At 57.5% G+C, this 15,706-nt stretch overlaps 2 long non-coding RNA genes across 2 annotated transcripts; one reads left to right on the plus strand and one right to left on the minus strand.

The window, feature by feature from the left end:
- Positions 1-3,120: 3,120 nt before the first annotated feature.
- LOC112988171 (uncharacterized) lies at positions 3,121-9,244 on the minus strand. Its single transcript, XR_003260470.2, has 2 exons — positions 5,839-9,244; positions 3,121-5,181 (listed from the first exon to the last, which is right to left on the minus strand). It is a non-coding gene; the product is annotated as an uncharacterized LOC112988171 (long non-coding RNA).
- LOC135330393 (uncharacterized) lies at positions 7,743-15,090 on the plus strand. Its single transcript, XR_010392421.1, has 2 exons — positions 7,743-7,821; positions 14,979-15,090. It is a non-coding gene; the product is annotated as an uncharacterized LOC135330393 (long non-coding RNA).
- The last annotated feature ends 616 nt before the right edge of the window (positions 15,091-15,706 follow it).

Raw genomic sequence — 15,706 nt, forward strand, 5'->3', positions numbered from 1 at the left:
GTGTCACAGGATTCAACACTGCATTTAAAGCCCCAGTTCCAGGAGCCATAGAGCTATATGAGACTCCTATTGCTTAGTTTTAAAAGTGAGATTCTAGTCCTCATGGTTACGGGGGGGGAAGTCTCCCATGCTCCGAGTGCAGGAGCAAACTTGAGCATTATTGTCTTGATCTTACAGTTTGAAGAGAACTGAATGAATTTTTAAGAGCCTGGCTTTAAATCTTTTTGCTGAATAAGCATTTCAGCATTTTTGCCCAAAATGCTTGTTCAAGTTTAAATGAGGACAGACTTTTTCCCACATGATGTTCTTTTTTTTTCCCTTAGCAAAAATAAACATAGAATGTCTTGCTGCACAGATCAACAGACAATTAAGCAATACCACTAGACAAAATGTAAAATTGTATCACCCACTTGATCGGTTGCCGCTGGAGAGGAGGACACGTCTTGGCTGGAGAATTAGAGTCTTAGTAAAATGGAGGATTGGCTCAGAAGAACCCGGAGGAAGACAGAGCGCCAGCACTCCTGCAAGCAGACCTGCATGCACTTCGCGGAAAATTACCCAGAGGCTTGAGCTAACAAGCCTTTCTCTGGCAAACCACCGAGTGACTTCAGCCCCTTCAGTTCAGTGGGAGTTTTGCCTGGGCAAAGGCTACCAGATTTGGCCTCGAACACACTCTTTGCTGTTCCTACCCACAAACACCGCCCTTTCTCAGATCTTAACTGCATCTTGCCTCTGATCTCGGGCTCCTGCTTACAGGCTCCATTTCAATTAGCTCCCTAAATAAACACAATTCTGATGTGTGGTCTCATGGTGGGATATTGAATTGGCTCCAAAATGTTTTTCGACAGTGAGAAGCTAACTTTCCTCCAGTTTATCATACCCTGTAATTCACTTCACACTTGTGATGCAAACCCCCCCGGGGTAAACACACACAAGCACTTGTCTGTCCCTTGATAGCAGCTTTTTTTCTAACCTGCTGAAGAAATAACCCTAAAATTAGTATTGGTGGAAGACACAGCATGTCTGGTACGTGTGGCACAGCCCTGCAACTACGTGCAATCCGCTGTAATATCGGTAGATGGAGCTAAGAGAGAAAAGAAAGGAGATGTGTGCGTTTCTCCCAGGGCGCAGGTTTAGCTCTTGATTTGACCTGATTAGGAAAAAGCCCTCATTTAGTTCCTGATGCTTTGAAAGTAGTATAGGGAATAGATATGTGTAACTCTGACAGTATTACACCCAGTGGGAAACAGCGAATTTTGGAAAAGTGAAGACTTGGAGCCAGTAGCGGTCTGTGTTACAGAGGCTGGAAAAACAGGAAACTTCATTTCTCACACTGCCTGAGCAAACTGCGCCTCAGCACCAGCCATACCAAAACGAAAGGCCACATCCACATTGACAGTCAACACTGTGGGAGTAATTCAGTCATTGAGAAAGATGTTGAAATGGTAACATTTTGCCCGAGGCATATCTCAGAATATGTACAACTTCCCTTGCGCAAAAACAACTCTGTGTTTGTAGGAGAAAACTTTACTTGCTGGTAGAAATGGAAAGCCTGTGCCCTGGGGGAAAACCCTAAGTTCTCACAAAAGTCTCTGTTTTCTTTGCAGGATATTTACTAAATTCATTAGTGGTATCACAGAGGCCTGCGCTCAGCCCTCGGCTGCACCTCGTTATGACGGCAGTGCGGTCCCGCAGCCCGGCATCGCTTTGCCTTTGGCTCCCGCAGCCCGGCATCGCCTCGCCTGTGGCTCCCGCCCCGTGCAGTCCCGCAGCCCGGCATCGCCTCGCCTTTGGCTCCCGCCCCGTGCCGCCAGCGCGGCCGACCCCGCGCTCCGTGCAGCCAGGGCAGGGGAGCCCTTGGGTGAAGCCACAGCGGTTTGTGCGGAGTATTGTTACTGGAGCTGAAATAGCGAAGGACAAAGGAGATGATGTTAAATCCTCCCTGCGATTCCAATAAACTGAGAATATTTCTTTGTTTAATGTCTTTAATTATTTTTAGCTCCGGCTGAATGTTGCTGTATGCGGCTGCTGTTTATTTTGGAAGCTGGTGCGTTCTAGTGGCCAGTGAAACCACCTCTGCCTATTTTAAGCCCTTTTTGGTGTCCTGTGGTGCAAGGTGACCAAGAAAGGCAAAATGCTATTTAGTACAATTCTTTGTTGTTTATGTATTTATTTTATTTGCAGGATCAAGCATACAAAACCTCACCAGGAATACATGCATGTAAAGAACAGAGAAAGAAAATATCCCAACGTTATTGCAAGCTCCCTCTGCTATTACCTGCTTCCTCCCTTCCGGAGTCTGTGGAGCAGCACCACTCTCGGGCTGGGAAGTTTGAGGACAAAGGTTGGCAATTCTGTCATAATTTTCACACAACACACTTTTATACCATTAGTGTATGATCAAAGGTACTGACAGGTCTGAAAGAGATGAAGCAGATGTTTCCAGGAGGTATGCAGAGTGCACAGTCCATACAGCCAAACGAATCATTAAAATGTACTTTGGGTGGATAAATTTGGCCCTTTGATTACACACATTCTCCAGTCGGACGGGTAGAAAGCAGAAGCTCTTTTTCTTTGCAGACTCCCTGGAAGGGGCTGAGGCTGGACCGCTTCAGCGCAGGTCGCCGGGAGGAGGGGCCGACTCTGCCGCGCTCGTGCCGGTCCCTGCGGTCCCAGCTGAGACTGGTACTGGGATTCAGAATAAATGATGTCTTTTCACGCAAATGGATAGAAATTCTGAAGATATTCTATTTCTCTAAAAGTAGGCAAATAAAAACAGTGCAGAAGGGCAGTTTCAAAAAGCTCTCTAAAACCCCAGGCTTTTTCACAGTCCAACACTGCAAACAAATTATGCCTGTAGCGCTGAAATATAACTTTCAGTCAATGCACCTGGCAAAAATACCCATGCTTTACAGTTGTAATTATCCAAGTGGTCTACTCATAATTAATAAATATTGAATGTTCATAAACAATGTCATTGGGTCTATTTGATTTCAGCTGTATTGTTGTTACATGAAATAAACTGTATATTTAAATTTATTCCTCTTGCAGTTCCATTGTTCAGCTGTATCTTGATTTGTTTTAAAAGACAAAGAGAAAAGCACATCCATCCTAAACAGCAGGCTACAGCCAAAATAAATGCACATCAAATAAGTTTATTTAAACAGACATGCTCATAAAATGTTAACAAGATACCAAATAATTACAGGAAAAGGCTAAAGTCCTACTCTGTATGAAGTCCAAAGGTCTGAAGTGTATTTAAGACAGAGATCAAATAAAATAGGCATGGACAGTATAACACCAAGTCTCCTATCATCAGTGATGCATCCATTATTTCAAGGCCAATAAACTTTAATGTACTGGTGGAGATGCATCCAAATCACATAAAATGCCCTGCCATAGACCATGTAGAATAGACTAAAGTAAGTTTTATGGTTCAAAATATTATCCTGTTATGTTTTTTGTTCTTATCACTTACATTTTAACACAAGGGCTAAGTTACTTAATATGTTATGGTGTTTTAAATGTTAGTGTGTCTGTAACAGAAAAACATTTACTTCCTTATTATCTGCTATTTTAGGTTATTTTCCTTTAACTAAATCAACGTACAGGTTGTGCCAATCACTTCAGGTCCCACCTTGGCTTTCTCCGCAGGCAGCTCTAATCACGGGCCACCCGCTCCCTCGGTGTCACCTGTGCTGCCTCCGTTATAGAAGAACCAGCCCGGGGGAGAGGGCTGGGCTGCTGCAGGAGTTAAGGCTGTTTTTTACTGTCTTTTTCCTCTTGTCAGTTAATGGTGCTTGTTCATGCTGCTGCTATATTTTAGGTAAGCTACCTTAATGTCAGCTGGGGGGGAGCTAAGGGGCTAAAGAGAGCCAGAAGTGCCTGCTTTTCACCTAGGGTCCCTGTGCTCTAGGTAAGTGGCTCACTCTTTCTGTTCCATGTTTCCCACTTACGGGGGGGGTTAAAGCGCAGCCTCCCTCGGCTGTCCTCTCCTGTGCTCTGCAGCGGTGGGAGCTGGGCAGTGGGTGCTCTTAGGGGGGCAGGAGGGAGCAGGACCTGGTGTCCCCTGCGCGCGAGGTGCTGGGGCTGGCTGGGCGCAGGGCGTCTGCCGAGGGCAGGAGCGTCCCGGCTTGCGTCCTCGGAGCCTGCTCTGTGGGTGCAAGTGGTCACGCTTGCTCTGGCTCTGTCCTCAGGAGGTGTCTGTCTGTCTGTCCGTCTCCTCCTCGGCAGTGCCAGCTCCGTGCGGGATGCTCAGCTGAGGAGAGCTGGGCTTCTCCCTGGCTCGCACGTGCATCTCAAATCAGTGCTTTGCTTCTGAGTTTGGGAAGGCGCTTGAGCCTTCTGGTTCAAAAACAAAAAGCCCCTCTAATTCAGCAGCCAGAAATTAAAAATAAAGGCTGGTTTAGAATCACATGGCTTTAAACCACCCTTGTGATATTTTTTTTAAGCTAAGCTATGGATTTGGAACACCTGAGCTTAGTGATACTGGAATGAATTGCACTTCACTGATTTTTTTTTTTTTTTTTTTTTTTTAAATGCAGTAAGGACTGCAGAGTTCTTGTCTCCACCTGCTGGTAAACAGAGAACAATCTACAGGTCTTTGGTGAGTAAGGCTAGAGAAATTTGGTTATCATTTTAATTTTCACTGTAAACTAGGGACCTGACATGTTATTTGTGCACAGTAGTCCCTGCAGATATTCTAGGTGTACTGGGAATGCAGGATGGTGCCCAGAATGTGCGTGTTGGCAGATGATCCCTTTTAAAATACCTTACCATACTGGAACCAACACTGTAATTCAGACTCTTTTTAAAGATGCCTATATCACTTTAAAATATATAAATGAATTTTAAATTGTTTTCCCTGGGCACTGGCAGGATTAGAACAGCAGTTTCAGAGGTGAAAGGCCTGTAATTAATACAGCATGCCAATCAAATCCCATCAGTGAAACATTTCATTAATATTTGTTTTTTTTACTGTTAAACCACATTATAAACATTTTAACAATTCACATCTGTGTCTCATAGAACAATTGTAATTGAAATGAAAATGCTAGTTTTCCAGGGTGATTTTATTTTAGAAGTGTACAGTCTTGCTGGTGGACAGACGATGTTTTCAGTGTATCTCTGAGTGCTGAGGACTCTGCTCAGCCATCAATAACTGCCTTGTGCATCTTTCGCCTGCCAGAAGAAAACAAAATATTACTCTGAAACTTCCTCTTTGTCTTTACCCCTGTTCTGCCCTTCATAGATCCTATCATCTGCCTCTCCCCAGCCTTCTTCCGGTGCTTAAATGTAGTGTTTCAGCCCACCTTTGTCGCCCTCCCCTACCCCTTGCACAGAGCCCGGCCCTTGAGCCAGCCCATCCGTGCCCACGGCACACCGGCTTCGTGCCTCCCAGAAGTATCGGGGTCCCAGCGCTGTCATGTCTGTCCCCAAAGTCATCGTGTCTGTCCTCAGGTGATGGATCCATGGATATTAAAGAAACAGCAGCAGTTGCTTCAGTGAGCAGCAGCTAATCAGGCAACAGAGGTTGCTTCAGGATCTAACAACAAAATGCTAATATTGTGCAGCATTTCTCAGTCTTCCCTTTGGCAGCTAGAGCTTGAAAGTTCAAATTCTTACTGGCTCCACAACTGTCTCTTCCTGATTTTAACAGTGGCATTTTAATCTCTTCCTAGTATTGTACTTTACTAATTAGTCACATTTTTTTCTTAGCCTCAGTAACTGCAACTTCTGCTTTCCACACAAAGCAAAAGAGAAGGAATTTAAGAAGAAAAGAACAAAAAAATTAAGTATTGCACACTAGCATACAACTATAGCTTGAAATCAACTAACCGAGGCTTGGTGCTTTCCTTGTATTCTGCTCTGAAGCTCTTCCATGTGACAGAGTCTAAATGTGTATGACCTCTAATCCTACTGCTTCACCGGCTTTTGCAGCTGTGGAAAACAGGACATGAGAGTCCCTTTAACTTACTGTATTAGCCTCCCGAGCAATCGTGTAACCTTTCATATATACGTGTGTGTATACACACATACACAAAGGCATAACAACACATCAACATACTCAGTCCGACCTCCATTTTTATGAGCAATGGGTTTATTCCTTGACACTAATTTTTTTAAAAAAAAAAAAAGGCTCAGGGACTCAGGTGCTGTTGATACCTAAACTCAGACTCTTAAGTATCGGTTGCAGACTGCTGTCCTCACGGTCAGCGAAGCGGAGAAGCCCCACGCGTGCAAGGCTCGTGCTCCGGAAAGGCAGCCTGCCCAGTGCCGCACCGCGGGGCAACCTCGGCACCAGCTCCTGGGGGCTGCTACAGACCAGGAGCCTCCGCTGGAAAAAATGTGTAGCGGGGCTTGGAAGGGCCCACAAAAGCAGCACTAGGGAGCAAGAAGGAAGGCTCTTTGCTTCCCTCTTTCTCCTCAAGCACAGGCTGAAGTGCCGCGCTGCAGTGAGGTGTTTTCCTGCACTGAGGTCTTTTAAAGATACAGTGCTCACTTATGTTTGTGGAACAGACTTTCTGCGTTAGTGTAACAACCCAATTATTCTCATGATAATGTTGTAACCAAAATCATAAATGCTGGAATCTACTAGTATAAATGACAGGCTTCTCAGGGTTTTTTTTTAATCAAACATTGCTTAAATAACGCTACGGATTGTGCAAGAGTTTAAATCTCTCACTGTACAGGGGCAAGTAACTGAACATACCAGAACTGATGCTACAAAACCCACTGCTTCAAACGATGAAGTGATATACCATTGCTTGGGCAAAAAATAGCATATTATCACCCAAGCTTTCAGGTGACCCAGACTGCAACAAAATGCATTCCTGCCTGCAGCGATCCCATGGAAAATCGGACTCTAAAATCCTCCATCTACTGTTCCAGTTCTCTGCTTTAGTCCTGTTTGACCCAGGTTGAAAGGATGTTCCAGATTTGTGGGTAATGTGACTGCTTTGAAGCATATTCATCAAATAACCTGACTTTTCATCAATCTTTCCCAAGGTTTATACAGACATTGAATTTTAAAAATATCCAAGAAATTTCTAGGGGAACGCTTATGTCCAGGAACAGCAAAAAGGAGACTTAGGCTAGAAGAGGTCAAACCAGCTCTGTCACTGCTCTGACTTTCTCCTCAGGTTTCCACATGCGAAACTCCGAGACACCGGAGCGAACAATGGAGTCGAAATCAGGAGACCACGACTCTGCCGAAAGCAGCGCGAGTCCAGGCATTCCTTCGCTCTGACCAAAAATAAGAATGATAAAATAATTAGAGGAGCAAATCTCCTCTAGCGCAGGAAGGAGTGTCAAATTGGCTCATCTGTCATTGTCTAAATGAGGCTAAAGGTGAAAGTGTTTATTGTTCCTGATAACCTTTGAGCCCTGGGATCAGAGGATTTCTTTAAGGAAAACACCTTTAGAAGGGATTGCTCTTTAATCAGCTGCCACAGCTGAGCTTATATACGCTTACATTCCGAGATAACGAGAAATAGTAAGCTTTGAGCTTATTGATAACGGAAGAAAAAATATCCATGTTCTCCCGTGCCTCGTGGTCGCCCAGAGCGGGACAGAATTATGGGTAGACAGTTGTGAGGAACAGGGCAAGGACAGTTGGTTTCAATAAAGAGCCGTTCAGCTACGCGGTGATCAAAGCCCTTGCTCCTCAAAGACCTCCGAGGGCTGCTCCAAGTCATGTCTTGCCAGCAGCCAGCATGTCAGACAGAAACGCAGACATGCAAGGGAGAGAGAGGACAAGAAAATGCTGCCAGAAGAGCCTGCAGCTTCGTGCGCATCTTTAGAGCGATCAGCTGGCACCAGGTGAGAACATGTCATGTTGCGGAATTACATCACACAACCGCTCGTCATGACAAATTGCCAGGCAAGCCGTGCGTGTCACGGCGCCCGCAAACGGCGGCCTGCGAGCGAAACGGGACCGGGAGGCAGGAGGAGTCCTGAGCCGCTCAGGAGCTGCGCTTTGCAGCAGGGAACGAGTCCTCCCCGCGCAGGTTCTCCTCGTGCTCTGGGGATGCGCTCGGTTTTCGCTTTAACGCTGTTTTGCGTTATTGTGCTGCGTGCACACTTCAGCCTTCTGCCTCCCGCTTGCTGTACTGCGTGTGCTTGGGGTCCTGAAGCAAACGCTGCCACTCCTGCATTCTTTAATGACAGTGCAATAATCACTAATACAAAACAGAGAGGAGCACTCGCTCTGCTCTCCCAGGGAGCGCTCACCGGCAAGGTTCACAGCATTATTCGTTTGTACAGTTTCTGCTATTTTCTCGTTCCATGGTATTTCCTATTTGCAAAGGTAGTTAAGGAGAGCCACAGAGGATAGAATCCAAGCAGATATTATAACACAATTACCTACTGACGGTATTTTCTTGTTACTATTAATATCTTAAGCAAGAAAGTGTTACCGTTTTGCACGCAAAGCCCTCTCCCTTTCCTCTCCAAAGCTCTGTCTTTATTTTTCATTCCTCGCTTTACGGAGCACGCAAACGGCGAGCGCGTCGGTTGTGACCGCGTAAAAGGGGAGTCGCGTCGACTTCGCTGCAACTCCGGCAGCGGGAACAAACTTTCGCCAGCGGCCCTTAGCGAGGGCGAGCCGGGGGCGGCGAGCGGGGGGGCCGGGGCAGCCCGGGGGCTGCGGGGCCACCGCCGGGGCGGCCGCGTCGCGCGTCCCCGAGCCGCTCCCGGGTCTCCGCCCGCGGGGCCCCCCGGGAGCCGGTGCTGGCGGCGGCGAGGCCCGGGGGGCGCGGGGCAGCCCCGGTGCCGGTGGGGCCCGGCGCCGTGAGGCCGCGCTGGCTCCCGGGGGCCCTGCGAGCGCTCGGGTAGCGGCGGCGGCGGCGACGCTGGTCCCAAACGAGCAGCTGCCCGGCCTGAGGAGGCCGCGACCGCTCGGCTTCGGAGGGTTTATTCCTGCAAATCGAGCTTTATTGAGGTTTCTCGAGTAAATGCGCAGAAACGATGCGGCAGCGCGGGCGCACAGCGGGGACGCGGGCGGCTCCCTCCCGCCGTTCGCACGCAGCTCCCCTGCGCGCCCGGCCGCGCAGCCGTCGGCGCAGGCAGCTCGCGAGCGGGGCCGGGGCTGCCGCAGTGCCCGGCGGGGCTGAGCGCCTGCCCGGCGCCTCGGCGCGGCCGCCCCCGCGGCACAGCGGGCTCTCGGCGGCTCCGGTCCGCTCCGGGCTTCCCCGCGGCCGCCGGTCGCGCCTGCCAGGCTAACGCGGCCCGACGGCCCGGCCCGGCCCGGCCCGGCCCCCCCGCGACGCGCTGGCACTGCCCGGTGCCCCCCCCGGGCTGGCCCCACACACCTGCCGGTTTGCGGGAGAAGAGCGGAAGATTCAGAGTCCCTCGTCCCTCCCGTCTCTGCGGCGGGCCGCCCCGCCGAGCGCCGCCGACTCGCGCCCGTGCGGCGGGGCCGGTGGCCGGAGCGGGGTCCCGGTTTGCGGCTCTGCGCAGGCGGCTGCGCTGTGGCGGAGCGGAGCGGAGCGGCGCGCGTCCCTCCGCGGGGGGAACCTCCAGGAGAGGCGGCTCCGGCAGCGCCAGGGTCGCCGCACGGTGCTGCTCGCGGGGCGCCCGGGGCACCGGCCGCTGCCCCACGGCCCCGCCGCCCCCGCAGGCGCCGCCGGGCCGCGCCGGCAGCTCCCCGCGCGGGAGCCCCGGGGCCGGGGCGGGTGCCCCGCGGGCACGTCGGGCCCCGCAGCCCGGTGGGGGAGCGGCCGCGGCCCCCCGCCGCTGCCGGCCGCCGGGGCCCGGGGCCGCGGCCCGCAGATGAAAGGCTGCGCTCGCAGGCTCGGCCCGCGCCGGCAGGTCCCGCGCCCCCCCGCCCCCCCCGCGGGTGCACATGTCAGAGTTCACAGACCTGGCTGCTGCCTTTACAACGCTGAGCTGTAAAAGAGCGGATATTAAACCCGTATAATGGATCCAACTCCAAGGAGAGGTTAAATTTCCCAGTGAAATGAAGGTATTTGCCCTGAACTGGGAAAAGGGCTCCCGCCCCCACCGGGCCGGGAAACCCGCGGAGCCATCAGAGCCTGGCGGCAAACTCTGCCCCCAGCCCTGCACCTGGCACCGCGGCCGTCGCCGGCGACACATGTGCGCGCCACGCTGCTGCCAGCCCGGCGCCCCGCGGCCTGCCCGGCCCCCCCTCGGCACGGCGGGCTGCACCGGGCCCGGGCCCGTGTCCCTGTCCCTGCCCGTGTCCCTGCCCGTGTCCCTGTCCCTGTCCCTGTCCCTGCCCGTGCCCCGCAGCGCGCACCGGCGCAGCCCTGCCCGCTCCGCTCCCCGGCTCGCGTGTACAGCGCCTTGCGCGCAGCGCCGGGCGCAGCGGGAGGGCAGTTCCGCGGGCGAGGGGAGCCGGACATCAGGGGGGCCGGGAGCGAGCTTCACCCGCGCTGGAACCGAGCCGGGGGGGGCGCGGACCTTGGACCCCGCCGCCGGGTCCGGCACCGCTGCCCGCGGCGTCGCGGTCCCCTGCGCGCTCCCCGGGCCGGGCGCGGCCGCCCCCCCGACGGCGGGGTCGTCGAAACACGGACCGTGCCCGGGGAGGGGGCCGGCACCCGGGGCTCGGAGGGGAGGCGGAGCGGGGGCGCGCAGGCCCCGGAAGGGCTAAGGCTGCGCCGGGCTGCGAAGGCGAGCTGCGGCGAGCCGCCCCCAGCCGCGCAGCTCCCCGCGGGCGCAGGGCGGCTCCGCCGAGGGCCGCCGCCAGCGCGGCCCCATCCGCGCCGCGCCGGTCGCCTGGCCCGGCGCCTCCGTGCCTGTGCCTGTGCCTGCGCCCGCGGGGGGGGCCGGGCGGCGGGGCGGCGGGACCCGGCGCCGAGGGCTGCCCGCGGCTCCCTCGGCCGGGGCGGGGGGTCGGAGACCTGCGCTCCGCGGCGCTGCGCGGCGGAGAGGGGACGCGGCGTCCAATCCTGCCTGCCGCTCTGCCCTCAAAAATCCACTCAGCCAAGATGAAGGCGCATGCAAATGCGTGGCGCCTCCTTGCTTGTGCCTTTAATCATGGTAAATTGACTCTAATTCCTTCAGGCCCCCCGAAAACATACACAGTGCGCAGCGCGCCTCGGCGGAGCGGGAACTCCCAGCGCGCCGCGCATTCACACGCGCCCGCCGCCTTCCCCGGGGCTTTCTGGCGCTGCGCTGAGCCGCTCCGACAGCCCGTGTGATCCAGCTTTCTCAGCAATTTTCCTACCCAAAAGCTGCCGCGAAGGGAACAGCGCGCAGAGATAGCATCAGGCTGCCTATATCAAAGAGACCCTGCTTAATTAAAATACCGGCTCGGCGCTCGCCGCCCTCCCCGCGGCACGGCCTCCGACCGCGGCCTGCCGGCCCGCTCCGCCGGCGCAGCGCGGCGGCTCCCGGCGTCCCGGGCGGCGCTGGGGCCCGTCGAGAGGCCGCGCCGGCACCAAGCGCGGCGGCCCCGGAGCTCCGCGCCGCGCTGCCTCCGGCCCCGGCCCCGCGCTACCGACCACCCGCGCCGCGGCCGAGCCCGCGGGGACCGGCCGGGCGGCGGCGAGGGGCGGCTCCGAGGCGCGGGGAGGCTCCGCGCGGTTCGCCGCGGTCGTTTGTTTGCGCTCCTGAACAACAGCCCAATAATTTAGTGTTATTGTTACTAGTAACTGCACTTCGCAGCTCGCTCACATGTGTCCTTCCGAGGGAGGCAGAGCGCGGGCTGAGCCACTCACCGCCGAGCGCCCCGAGCGCAGCTCCTGCCCGGCCCGCCGGGCGCTGCGGCGGGGACCGGCCCGGGGATGGCACCGACGGGCGGGCGGTGCCGCGGGGCTCAGCCGCAGAGCGCGGGGCTGCAGGGCCGGGCTGCGCGGGGCTCCCGCGGCGAGGCCCTCTCTCCCCCGGGGGCGGGTCGCGGCGCTCTGAGCCGGGTCCCGCGGCCGTCGCGGGCTGGTCCCCCGCAGCGCTTGTTCCGCCTCGGCCGCTGGCGACGGGAACGGCCGCGGCCCCTGCGGAGAAGCCGACCCGCAGAGCCGAGCTGTGCATGGAGGAAAAACAGGACAAACTGAGCCGGGGCCCCCGACGGCTGCGCGGCTCCGCGGCTCCCCGCGCGCCCCCGCTGCCGGGACGCCGCAGGCAGGGCCGGGGCCGGTGCGCATGGGGGGCGGGAGGCTGCCCCTGCGCGGGCGAGGGGCGGGCGGCGCGGCCGCTCCCCGCGGGCAGCACCCCCCGGCCCCGCCGCCCTCGGGACCGCGGAGCCACCCGGCCCCGGCCCCGGCCCCGGCCGAGGTCCCCGGGCCGCCGGCGCTGCTCGCCCCGCCCGACCCGGCCGCTCCCGCCGCGGCCCCGGCGCGCCCGCGCCTCCCCGTCCGTGCCGCCGCGGGCCGGCAGGGGGCAGGCTGCGCCCGAGGCCGCCCGCGCCGCCGCGCACCGCCGCGCACCGCCGGGGCTGCGCGCCTGCAGCCGGGGCGCCCTGCACGGTGCGGGGCCGCACACGCTGCACCCCGGGGAGCGCGCACTGCACCCAGGGGAGCGCGCACTGCACCCCGGGGAGCGCGCACTGCACCCAGGGGAGCGCGCACTGCATCCCGGGGAGCGCGCACTGCACCCAGGGGAGCGCGCACTGCACCCAGGGGAGCGCGCACTGCATCCCGGGGAGCGCGCACTGTACCCAGGGGAGCGCGCACTGCACCCCGGGGAGCGCGCACTGCATCCCAGGGGAGCGCGCACTGCATCCCGGGGAGCGCGCACTGCACCCCGGGGAGCGCGCACTGCCCGCCCGGGCTGCAGGCGCTGCGCCCAGGGGAGCCAGCACCGCGTCCGGGGAGCGCACGCTGCGCCCCGGAGCCTCCGCCGCGCCCGGCGGATCTGCGCACACTGCACCCGGGGAGCCTGCCCTGCGCCCCGCGGGGGCACAGCCACGGCACGCCCGGCGCTGCACGCACTGCACCCCGGGCACCCCCGCGGCTCCCAGCGGGGTGCTCGCTGCGCACACCTGGAGCCGCTCGCAGTCCTGCGCGGCAGGGACGCACGCACCGCCTCCAGCCAGCGAGCCCCGCGCCCTGCGGGGCTGCGGATGCAGCACCCCGGGGTCACAGACGCTGCAGGCAGCGGCCGTGCACACGCTGCATTCAGGGGAGCACAGGCTGCACATCCTGCACGCAGAGGGACTGCGCGTAGGTACCTCGAGGAGCGCGCACACTGCACACAGGAAGGGCTGCACGCGTGCACCCAGCCGGGAGGGCCCCACGCGAGCCGAGACGGGTCCCCCCGCGTGCACCCAGCCGGGAGTGCCCCACGCGAGCCGAGACGGGTCCCCCCGCGTGCACCCAGCCGGGAGGGCCCCACGCGAGCAGAGACGGGTCCCCCCGCGTGCACCCAGCCGGGAGTGCCCCACGCGAGCAGAGACGGGTCCCCCCGCGTGCACCCAGCCGGGAGGCCCCCCCGCGAGCAGAGGGGGGTCCCCCCGCGCGCACCCAGCCGGGAGGGCCCCACGCGAGCCGAGACGGGTGCACCCGCGTGCACCCAGCCGGGAGGCCCCCACGCGAGCAGAGGGGGGTCCACCCGCGTGCACCCAGCCGGGAGGCCCCCCCGCGAGCAGAGGGGGGTCCCCCCGCGTGCACCCAGCCGGGAGGGCCCCACGCGAGCCGAGACGGGTGCACCCGCACGCACACGGGGGAGATGCACAGCCGTCTCCCCGAGCGGCACCGCACGCCGAGCGCAGGGAGCGAGGCCCTCTCGTCTCCTCCGAGCAGAGCGGGGCCCCGCGCTGTCCCGAGCGCGCACACCTCCACGAACCCAGGCGCGGGGGGTCTCAGGCCGAGCCCCGCCGCCCCCGCGCTCCCCGCGCTCGCCCAGCGGACGCAGCGGCACGGCCGGGCTCGGGCGCGCCCAGCCGCTCCTCCAGCCGGGCCGGCGGGTCGGTGCGGGCGCACGCGCGGCTTCCCCGGCCGCGGGGGCTCCGCTGCGCAGGCGGCCTCGGACGCGCCCTGGTTATTCCACTGCTTCGGTCTTCCTCGCATCGGTTAGGAGCTGCAGAACTTGGACCGGCTGCATTTCCTGCTCAACTCTCAAAATTAAAACAAAACACCTCAAAACAAAAGACGTGTGTTGCAAATAAATACAGAACGAGAACCAAGCCACGGGGAGGTGGGGTTGCGTCCGTCTTGCTTTGGTTTTACTTCTGTGATGGTTTTGCGAGTGGGAGTTTTAATTGTATTTTGTTTTTCGTTAAAAGCATTTTATAAACCGAGTATAACACCTCATCGAATTGTTCTCGGGGTAACAGGCAGGGATAATAATTATCCGGTGCAGTGTTCGTATACACACACGGCAAGAAGCAACAAATCTTCGGTGTGATATTTGTGAGTAAAAGCCCACGAACAAAGATTTAATTATTGCTGTGGGTGCGAGTCTGGGAGGGTTCCCGTTTCCCTCCACCGCCCCTCGCACAGGATTGCCTTTTTTTTTTTTAATGAGAAGTTACGAAAACTATTGCAGCGAGGAAAGAGGGGATCTAATTTTCCTCGCAATTGTAGAAGATAATTTGATGGAAGTCCTGTGTGATGGAGTACGCTGAATCCTTACACGAAAATAGGAATGGAACATAAAAAATTAATGCAAACGAGAAGCTTTTTCTCCACTGATTGAACTCTGAAATCTAAGCAGCTTTTATCTTGATCTCAGAATTAAATAATCATATATTATTTTTTCAGTATTAGCTACAAAGGATTTCAGTATTATATGGTCCAGAACAAAAAACGAATAAGCTGTATTACTGAAAACCCTTTCCAAAATATTTAACTAAAACATAATCATGAATTTCTTTCAGAGATGTTTCGGTATGAAAACGCATTGAAATAAAGCTTTATCTTAAGACCCAGAAAAAGTAGCATTAAGTAATTCAAGTTAACACTTGTCCTGCCTATTAAGTATCAATATTTTGGGAGCATTACCAAATAAACTCCTTCCTTCGGCACGGTCACAGCATATCATGGGTCATATTAAGAAACTCCGCACTGAATCCTTTCCAGATTTTTATTTCTCTAGATTTAGATTTTGAACGGTATCGGCAAGAAAAGAGGAACGAAAGGAAAGACTGGAACACGGGATTTGAGGCGTTCTGGTTGGAGCATGTGGAGATCGGTGGGTATCGCTTTTTTGCTTTGTTTTGTTTCCTAACAAGGAAATAAAAGAGCGCCACAAATTCAAATATGTATATTTCCGCACATGCATATTGCGCGTACACACACGCGTACACACACGCGTACACACACACGCACACGCACACACACGCGCACGGCACCTACATGTTCAAATGCATCCAGGGCTCCGAAGCCGGGCAGCACTCCCAACCCCTCCGCGACCCCCGCGCTCAGCGCTGTTCACAAAGCACGTAAAGGGCCGCGGCCGCGCCGTCGAGCGCGGGACAAAGGCGATCCGCGCGGGCCGGCTCCGCGGGCGCGGCCCCGCCGCCACCTGTCCGCGCCCGGCGCGGCGGGGAAGCGGCGCAGCTACGTACCCCGGGGCGGGAGCCAGGAGCCGCCGTCGGGCCGGGGCCGGGGCCGCCCCGTCCGGGCCGCGGCGCGGGGCGGGAGCGGATCGGGGCCGCGCTGCGGGCAGCGGGTCTGGCCGCGCCGCGAGCCGCTCCGCTCCCCGCGGGCCCGGCGCCCCGCGCCCCTCGCCCTGCCGGGCGGCGCCGAGCCGAGCGGGGCCGGGAGCGGCCGCGGGCGCTGCCGGGGGCGCCGCCGGGGCCGGGATC

The sequence above is a fragment of the Dromaius novaehollandiae genome, chromosome 20, assembly GCF_036370855.1.
Source record: "Dromaius novaehollandiae isolate bDroNov1 chromosome 20, bDroNov1.hap1, whole genome shotgun sequence".
Lineage (NCBI taxonomy): Eukaryota > Metazoa > Chordata > Aves > Casuariiformes > Dromaiidae > Dromaius > Dromaius novaehollandiae.